We start from the raw sequence: 7,452 nt of genomic DNA, 5'->3' as shown, positions 1-7,452 counted from the left end.
TTTAATTTAGTTGAGTGCCCTTTGTTCTTTTCCTTTCTCATCCACGTGTTCATTTCAATCTCTTTTCACATGAAAGGTTTTCCATGCCCTTCTTTTGCCACCTCCCTTTCCTGAAAATAGATTTGTCTTTACCAGCATTTGCAAATTATCCCAGTCAAAGGTATTTTTATTCTCACGGCTATCTTTGTTTTGATTGTTTATTTCCAAGAAAGATATTTTCTTCCACGATTGTCCTCCTGTGCCTAAAATCTTTCGTCAAAACAGAGCCTTTGTAGCAACTGTTGTATGTCTCCTTTACTCCTGTGACAGTTGTGGCTGCTTCTGGCAGGGCTTATTTTGGCATCTTTATCCTTTGAGTGTGAGACTAACTCAGGGAAATCTGCCTTTTTCTCAGTTGGGTAAACATACCTCTCATGAGACTTAGCAAAAGCACAACACAGAGCTGCGGTTTGTTCTAATTCCTACAAATAAAATAGCATAGCTGTTTCAATGCAGGCTTAATTTATTTAGTTGGAAAACATAGTTTTGTCACTGTTTGTGATAATATCAGTATTATTCTTGATTCAAGCATCCTTAATTTACACCGGGAAGTGGTTAAGTGCTGTGGTGAAAGCGTGCATAGAAAATGTGCAGACAGACAGATAGCTTCCACAGGCAGCTGGTTTCTGAAGAAAGAACTGTACACTTCCAGAGCTGTTTGCTTGTATGAAAGATAACATTACCATGATATTTTCTCAGCTGTGCTTAAGCAAAAGGAAACCACTGGCCTTTGCCTTCTGGACATTAATTTCCTCCATTAGCCCATCTCCTGATTCTTCCTGGTGATGAATGGTGTCACCAGTTGTTTTAAATTTAGCTCAACTCAAAGTAACAGGGCAGAAACTTTTCTGTGTTTCCTTTCATTCTTTAGCCTGGAACTGCTATCTTGTGTGTTTGCATATTTCAGTTAACCATAAATACCACTCTACTGCTTGCTTATTTTACACAATATTCACACTGGAGGAGTAGTTTTTGGGTTCAATTCCCTCCTAGACAGAAAGAACAATGGGCCAGCACATCACCTGAGGTGTTGTCTCACAGGTCATGCAGTTGGTCATCTTTTGGTGTTAATTTCTATAACCCCCTGACTTGTCTACCTTGATGACCTAGAGACTCACTTCTAGCCTTCACCTGAACAGTTCTGTCATTATATTTAATTTACAGTTGGCAACTTCTGGCAAATGCAGATCTTAAGCCAGAAGGGACCTTTACATCATTTAATCTGATTGTGCAATCTGCTCTTTGCCAAAGACTCTGATGTGAACTCGGCAAAATTTTTTAACTCCATGGAACATAACCACATTGAGACCTCCCTCCCATGATTTTGAATTGAACAAAAAAGCAGATGAAACTTAGACTCAGTGCTAAAAGACTAAGCAATAGGTTCTCAGAATCTGGGGGTGAGAACACCTTGGTTTTGTAGGATACCATGATACACCTTGGTTTTGTAGGGTACCATGATAAGTGGTTTAAGGTACAAGTGCCTTGCACCTCCCTCTTGGATAAACTGACAGTCACTCAAAACAAAAATCTAAGATTGGTGTGTAATAAGTTTTAAGACTGTTCCAATATAATGGTTGGATTGATGGAAGTATTTCAAGTCCTGAAAAAGAAACCGAATATGTAAGAAGAAATCCCTGCTAGGCTAAGCGTGATCCCTGATGTCCTGTCATGATTTGCCTAATGATTTCCAATAAAAGAGTCACACAAATACTAGAAATTTCAACCACAGAACTGCTTTGTTTTTGCTATGAATTCCAGGAGGAATTTTTGCCAGCATAGGCTTGTCTTCTTGCAGAAGTAGTAAGAAGAGAAGGCAGAGAGTTTATTTGGTTAATACTGCAATTTTGTGCAAACATGTCCCAGTTGTCACTTAGACATTAGAGAGCTGAACACAGATGTCCCCAAGTGGCAATATACTGGACAACCTCAAAGAATCATCTGTGTAAATAATGGTGACTTTGGCCTCTGTTTCCATACCTGAACCCTCTTTGGTGAACCCTTCACATACCATCCCATTTGCTATCTCTAGATGAATTCTTTTGGTTTTGCTGTAGGTCTCAAAAGCAGGCAATGGCAGTGGCTTATGTGTTTAATAAGGAGAAGGCAGCCTTGGTTTACAGATTTCAGAACAATAAAGATGTTCGACAACCCGAGTTGGTACAAGGCCAACACTGGAAAGTTTTGTGAATGACTGCTTGTAGCTATGGAAGTTATATAGGTATATAAGTTATAACCCCAATTTTAGAAAAGGAAATAAGTAAGAGCCGGGGAATTACAGGCCAGTCAGTCTCACCTAAATGCTTATAAAAGATCATGGAGCAGATCCTCCTGGAAACTATGGTAAGGCACATGGAAAATAAAGAGGTGATTGGTGACAGCCAAGTCATGCCTGACAAATTTGGTGGCCTTCTATGAGAGATTTACAGCAGTGGTGGATGAGGGAACAGACATCATCTACCTGGACTTGTGCAAAGCATTTGACACTGTCCTGCACAACATCCTTGTCTCTAAACTGGACAGACATGGATTTGACGGATGGACCACTCGGTGGATAAGGAATGGTCTGGATGGTTGCAGTCAGAGTGTTGTGGTCAATGGCTCGATGCCCAAATGGAGACCAGGGATGAGTGGTGTTCTTCTGGAGTCAACACTGGGACTGGTGCTGTTTAACATCTCTGTTGGTGACATGGACAGTGGAATCAAGTGCACCCTCAACAAGTTTGCTGATGACACCAAGCTGTGTGGGGCAGTGGACTCACTGGATGAAAGGGATGCCATCCAGAGGGACCTGGATAGGCCTGAGAGGTGAGACCTGTGAAGCTCATGAAGTTCAGTAAGGCCAAGTACAAGGTTTTGCCCCTTGGTAAGGGCAATCCCAAGCACAAATACAGGCTGGGTGGAGAACGGAGAGCAGCCACGAGGAGAAGGACTTTGGAGTGTTGGTTGATGAGAAAGAGGGCCACAAAGATGATCAGGGGGCTGAAGCACCTCTCCTATGGAGACAGACTGAGAGTTGGGGCTGTTCAGCCTGGAGAATAGAAGGCCCTGAGGAGATCTTATGGCACCTTGAAGTACCTAAAGGGGACCTACAAGAGAGCCAGAGAGGGACTTGTTTTACAAGGGCATGGAGTGACATTTAGATCCCTCTGAAATCTCAGCAGCTTGCACAAATCAGAAGTCAAAATCAGAAATCAAATTGAGGCAAGTTTTCTTTCTCTGTGTTTAAGGAGGAAGGGACTGGGTGCTGATGGTCAATATTGGAAGCTTGGTTCTCAAAAGCCACAATCTTTTTTCCACCTGCATGTAGCCCTGGGGTGACATTCAATTATTATACTCCAATACTTTTTTACAGCTGTTGTTTGAACAATAGGGGTTTCCTTGAAGATGGCAATCAGAAGGGAAATGCCACCATGAATATATCCCAGAAGAAAAGAGTGAGTTGGGTGAAACCAAACTGTGTTCAGTCTTGGCTGCATTCAGACTGATAAAAGTTTTGCCTCCAGATGTTAGATCAGATTATTATGGACAGCCAAGCCATATCATCTGGAATAAATCCTCCGGTACATTAAAAATACAACAGATATCTTAGATAGATTTATCCATCTATTTCAGACAGTAGGGAAAAGTAGATATGAGTAACTGAGTAACTGTTGAGGCAAGAGGGCATGTGGACATTGAAATGCCTTGAACACTACACAGCATCTGTGGAGAACAGCATTGAGGAAACTCTTGCCAGACTGAGTCTGGACCTGGATTGGTCCTGAGCTTCTATCAAACAAGTCACTGAAGGCATGCCAATTATTCTGTTTCAACATGAACATCAGTAAAACCTCACTTTTGGTCACAAATCCTATTTTAAGGTGCTTCATTTGCTCAGGGACCAGTTCTTCCAGGTTTGGTGCCCAGGAGTTGCTGCCAGTTGTCACTCTAATTCATTGAAAGTCAGAGGAGGGGAGGAGACATGATAAAAATTGACAAAGTATCCATGACTAAGAAAAACCCTTTAGTTCTAAATTACTTCCCAAACTCCAGTGGCAGTAGTCCCAGGCAGCCCTTCATCTTTCTCTCTGCTCTGCATCCCACAGGACACAATATCCTCCAGTGTCAGCAGCTGTTTTGAGTAAACAGGATGTGGTAACACAGACTTCCTATCCTCACCTCTACATCAGCCTAGAGGTAAATATCCCCCTCCAAACCTTCCAGAGAGCTGTCTCTGCTGTACCTGCAGCTGGTCTGCCTTGACCAGGAGGGTATCAAATACAGAAAGGAGTCTGGCACTGGAATTTGGCAGCTCTGTTCATGATTTCTGTTTTCCTGTTCCTTTTTTTGTAACTTCTTTCCCCACTGCTTGCCAGAAAAGATGAATTTTGGGGTTTGTTGCTGTTCTCCACATTAAGCTGTGCATGGTTCAGAGGAAGGACTGTGGTGGTTTTTTTTTTGCTTGTTTATGTACAGTACACACAGGAGTATGTATAGGTATAGACAACTCTAAGGTGATATATAAAGCTGATGGTAAAAATAACATATATATGATTCTATGTCCCATTTTTCAATCCATCCTAAAATAATCCTCTTCTGAGAAAAATAATGAAAAATCTGGAGCGGATGTGATTTCTCTGTTAAAATCATGTTACCTCCACTGACAAATCATTCAGGGGTTTGTGCTGGTACTCCTGTCTCACACTGTTGTTTTCCTCTGAAGGTTTTTTGTGGGCTCAGACTATGCCGTTAAATTTCTGTTTTAACAAGTTGCTGCACCTTTGCCCAAGGCTGTGACTGAATATGTGAGCACCCACTGTGGTTCAGCTGACACTTGGGAACTTATTATGCCGTGTTGACTTGATTTTGAATTTGCATCTCGGGGGGTTTATTTAACTCAAATACTCATTTTTGTGGTGCCAAACTAAACCAAAAGCTCCAAATTTCACTCGAGAAGAAAACTCCAAATCTATGGAAATTTCAGCACAAACAGAATTGATAGTGCTGGGCAGTAGGTAGGAATGCTTTTAAAAGGTGTGAAGGTTTTAGTGTAACTGTTGGGAAACCATGTCTGAATGTCAAACTTGTATAGAATTAGGAGATAAGAAATTTCATTGGAATTTTGTTTTTGTGGCATAAATTTCACAGCAGTTCTGTGCCATCCTGACTCTGTCTACCAAAGAAAATTTCAATTATTTTCTTGGTGCACCAAAATGCTTGTGGGGGGACCAGGGCATGGAAGAATCTCTAAAGCATCTTTGGTGCTGGTTACTGCTGGCAGAATGTCTCTGGTCTGATCTGGTCAGTCTGTTTTAATATCCTCCACAAGCATTTTCCCTGGCTGGATGGCAGGTCATGATCCTCCTGATCCATGTGAGAAGGGTCTCATGTCTGATGGCACAGCTCCACTGATGGAAGATTCAGACCCAAATGCCCATGCTGGATCTAAAAGAATTCCAGCTGCTGAAAATATATTAAATTTTTTTTGGAGATTATGTGTTTTTCTTCCAACACTGACACCTTTGAAGTGACTACTGTTTTACCTAAAAAGATCATCATCACTGCTCTAACCTTTGTATCCCCTTACTATTGTAAGTGATGACTCTCAACAGTATGGAACAAACAAAAACACAAATCCAGGATGTTTTCTGCTTGGTCAAGAGCCATAACTGCCTCACAAACCTTTGGCTTAGCCAAGGAAGTGTCATAAAAAATCCACTGTGACAGCATAGGCCGTAGCTAGAACTATAAATATTTTCAGAACCAGCACTGTAATTATTTCTGGCTACTAAATACTCTTCCTCCTAAAGAAAGAGAAAATGTTTTTAAAAAAGGAGTAATTATAAGTGTTAACATTCTGATGCCAGATCTCCATCATTAGAGGAGGCCATACAGACATGTAAGACAGAAGGGTTAGATAGGGAAGGTGGGAGTAGTTTTCAGCCGCAAGGCTAGAATAGACATGGTCCTTCCCCCAGGCAGTTTGGGGTGAGGCTGCAGCATCCTTTGGCTCCTTCCCCCATCAATCTGCCCCTGAGAGATAATGTTTTCCCTTCCCCCAAAGCACTTTTCATCTGAAAAGTGAGTGGGTAACGCAGGAGTGGAACGTGGAGGGCAGATGAATTAATAGTGGCAAGGGCATGTTTTCACATATGCTAACATATGTGTACAATTTGTAGGAGTAGTAAGTCAATCTCTGCCTAGTGGGACAGAGGGTTTTAAAGGCATCATGGCTGAGACAGAGCACAAAGGTAGAAGTTGCACAGGGAGTCCACATTCCAGCACTTCTTGTGACATCTATTATTAGATTTCTCTCTTGCCTAAAAATGTTAAAAATAAAATGGTGTTGCCTGGTACAGAATGGGGTGCAGTGAATGATTAATTATGCTGTTCTGGATTTAATTTTGGTATCCTTACACACCCCATTCTTATGTAAGAGTGGATTCTTACCCTACAAGAGAGAAGTATGGGGGGGTTTAAATCTTAGTATGTTTTGATCTCTCATGCTGTCCAGTTCTTGAAGGGTGAATATGGAAAATTCATTAGTGTTCTGTAAATGCCACACTGTAAAGCTGTGTGTGAGGAAAATAACATCACACCACACTGTGATGTGAAGGTATCTGGAGCAGGCAAGTATCTGGAAGGGGCTTCCACAGTTTCTTGACAATATGAAACACATGGGAACTCAAAGTCTCTGATTATCAGCTGATGAATCAGAAGAACTTCTCTGGATGTGCTATAAAGTTAACTTGATTTCAGTGAAGATTTGTCCATTTGTGTTCACAGTATTAATTAGATGCCAATATCTGATGAATAACAGTAAAAAAACCCTGTTGGACCTCAGGCAACAAAAGATGAGAGGACACAAACACTGGTAGGATACACCTCAGCATTTAGAAAATATTCTGACAAATTAGAAAAGAAATCACAAAGTATGGAGGCTGGAAAACTCTCAGAATGTGTTTACAGGCTCCTTCAATTCAATGGCATTTCATTACATTGCCAAAATTAATCACTGTCTTCAGCTCCTGTCTTGGCTTCTTATTTATTGCCAGCTTGATTCCTTGGTGAATTTTATTGCTCCCAACCATCATGCTCTTTTAACATAAGATCCAATACAGATTGCAAGGAAAGGAATAACGTAGGAACTGAGCAAATAGGAACTTAAAGATCACATGTGACTCTGTCAACTGTAACACCTATTCCATTAAATACATAGCAAATGTACATACTCAGATGCTTATGTATAAAATAATTGGATTATGTGTTGTTAGCTACCATGAACAAGAAGCACAGATGTAATAGATAAGTGATGTTCTTTATCAAAACAACAATCTGAAGAAGAGAGTGGTTTGCCCTCAAGCCCTCCTGCAAACACAGTACCAACAGTGCACTTGGCTGGCACCCAGTTTTCCCTGCTCTGCCACCAAC

The sequence above is a fragment of the Corvus kubaryi genome, unplaced genomic scaffold (genome assembly GCF_017639235.1).
Source record: "Corvus kubaryi isolate FWS band 111438036 unplaced genomic scaffold, C.kubaryi_AGA036_p1.0 37385, whole genome shotgun sequence".
Classification (NCBI taxonomy): Eukaryota; Metazoa; Chordata; class Aves; order Passeriformes; family Corvidae; genus Corvus; species Corvus kubaryi.
This window is presented reverse-complemented; position numbering follows the sequence as displayed.